Below are 3,145 nucleotides of genomic sequence, written 5' to 3'. Positions count from 1 at the left end.
ATTAAAAAGCAAGCTGCAGAATGTGAAATATTATTTGCAAAACTAATCTAATAAAGGGCTTGCATCCAAGTACACAAATAACTCTCAAAACTTAATGGTAAGAAAACAAAAAAATCTAAATATGGGCAAAAGATCTGAACAAACACCTCACAAAGGAAGATACGTATGTAGCAAACATGAAAAGATGCTCAACATCACGTCATTGGGAAATTGTACATTAAAACAATGAAATACCACTACACATATATTAAAAAGGCAAAAAATTAAAGTAACAATATCAAATTTTAGCGAAGATGCAGAGCAACCAGAACTATTTTTCATTGTTGTTGAGAATTCAAAATGGTTCAGTTCCTTTGCAAGACACTTTGGCAGTTTCTTCCATAGCTAAGCATAGTTATAGTATAGGATTAAATAAGTATGCCCTAGGTATTTACCTAATTGAGTTGAGAACTTAGGTTCTCACAAAAACCTTCACACAATTTATAGTAGCTTTATTCATAAGCACCATAATCTGGAAGCAAACAAGATATCCTTCAATAGGTGAATGGCTGAACTGTGGTACATTCATAAAATGGAATATTATTCAGTGATTAAAAGATATAAGTGTATTAGTCTGTTTTCACACTGAAGATAAAGGCATACCCAAAAGTGGGAAAAACAAGCGGTTTAATTGGATTTACAGTTCTGCATGGCTGGGGAGGCCTCAGAATCATGGTGGGAGGCAAAAAGCACTTCTTACATGGCAGCAGCAAGAAAATATGAGGAAGAAACAAAAGCGGAAACCCCTGATAAACCCATCAGATCTCATGAGACTTATTAACTATCACAAGAATAGCACGGGAAAGACCAAACTCCATGATACAATTACCTTCCCCTGGGCCCCTCCCACAACATCTGGGAATTATAGGAGATACAATTCAAGTTTAATTTTGGGTGGGGACACAGCCAAATCATATCAATGAGCTTTCAATCCATGAAAACACTGGAGAAAACTTAAATGCATATTGCTAAGTAAAAGAAGCTAAACTGAAAATATTGTATACTGCATTTCTCCAATGTTATGACACTCTGGAAAAGGCAAAAACTGTAGAGGTAGCAAAATGATTAGTGGGGGTGCTAAGAGTTGTAGGAAGGGGAGTGGAAATTGATGGAATTTTTAGGACAGTAAAACGATTCTATATGATACTTTCATTGTGAATACATGGCATGATGCATTTGTCAAAATCCATTTAACTGTACAACACAAAGAATTTTAGTTAATAATGGATTCATTAATTACAACAAATGTGCTACATTAAGCATATGGAAAAGGAAATACATGGGAACTCCCCATACTATCTGCTCCATTTTCCCATGAATCTAAAACAGTGATAATTAATAAAATCTGTGAACTAAAAAAAAAAAAAAAAAAAAAAAATTGACAAGTAAAGGCACTTTTTTTTCTATTTTTTTTTTTTTTTTTGAGAGGAGTCTCGCTCTGTCACCCAGGCTGGAGTGCAGTGGTGCGACCTCTGCTCACTGCAAACTCCGCCTCCCGAGTTCACGCCATTCTCCTGCCTCAGCCTCCCAAATAGCTGGGACTACAGGTGCCTGCCACCACGCTGGGCTAATTTTTTTGTATTATTTTGTAGAGACGGGGTTTCACCGTGTTAGCCAGGATGGTCTTGATCTCCTGACCTAGTGATCCGCCCGCCTTGGCCTCCCAAAGTGCTGGGATTACAGGTGTGAGCCACCGCACCCGGCCTCTATTCTTCTTAAGAGTATATTGAGGACTTGACTATGTGATTCTTGGCCCTGTGTATTTTCATTTGTGGCCACTCATTAATATTCAGCTATTAGATGGGCTAGTCTGGAAGGTCCATAATGGCTTCCTTCACACGCCTGGAGTTTTGCCAGCAATGAATGAACAGCGGGCTTATCTGAGACTCAATGTGAGTACCTACACATGGTTTTCCCAGTAAGCTGTCTTCAGTGTCCTTAAACTTTTTATCTGATGACGAGGGCTCTGAAAGAAAGCACTGCAAGAAATAGGAAGTGGAAACTGCTAATTTCTTAAGGCCTAGGCTCAGAAACTGGTGCAGCATCACTTCTGGCATATTCTTCACAGAGTCTAATGAGATTCAAGGCAAGAAGAAAGAACCAGCTCTTAATAGGAAGGATGACTAACAATTTATGATGATCTTTAATCTATCAAATTCTTAATGAGGATGCTAACATCATTTCATCTTAATTATAATATGATCATGGATGTTGCAGATGCCTTTATGCCTTTTACTGGGATATAAAATTTTCTTCCATTCCCAATTCGATAATTTTTAGTGAAACATTCTAAATACTTTATCTACTGAAATTATTGTATGGATTTTCCTTTAATATGGCATATTAGGATATAGATTTAACAACCATAAAAGAATCTCAAGTAAGAATGGGTCCAAGATCAAAGTTTACTTTTATTTAATAGGCCAGTATGAAGAGTGCAAGTCTTGTACAGAATGTGTTCCAGGCTCCTTCTGCGTTGTTGCAGCTTCATATTTATATTGTTTCTAAGGGTATTATACATAATTTCAACATTTATATAAGCATAAATTGAAAACAGAATGAAATCAGGTAAGCTTCTTACCATTTAAGAGAACTGACAGTTACATACATCATTCTGTTTCACAGCCTTTTGGCCAGAATTTAGTCCCACGGCAGTATGTATTTGCAAACAAGTCTGGGGAATGTAGTGTACTATTCTTGGAAAGCACATGCCCATATTTTTAAAAAAAAGTACTTCTTGGAATGCCTATGTTTAGATAAAAATTGCACATATAAATATATATATATATATATATGGAATAAGGAGAAATTAAGTATCATGAAACAATAAATACCCCTAACATGCATGGTGAGTTACACTAATCAATTTTTTTCTGCTACTAAATTTTACAACATCTTTTAGTATAGAGTCCAATCATCCATGTTTACATATGATAAAATATTTCACACAATATCTTAAAGGTAAGAGGTACTCAATGTCTATATAATATCTATATGGATAAGACACTGCTATGAAGGAATGCATGCATACATAAATCAGTGAATACCCAACCTTTGTAATAACAAAGTATCTCCTGCATTAATTCATGCTTTCATTTCTGGGGTA

This window comes from Hylobates moloch, unplaced genomic scaffold, assembly GCF_009828535.3.
Source record: "Hylobates moloch isolate HMO894 unplaced genomic scaffold, HMol_V3 SCAFFOLD_4, whole genome shotgun sequence".
NCBI classification, from domain to species: Eukaryota; Metazoa; Chordata; class Mammalia; order Primates; family Hylobatidae; genus Hylobates; species Hylobates moloch.
The sequence above is the reverse complement of the archived record's forward strand: the minus strand, read 5'-3'. Positions refer to the sequence as shown.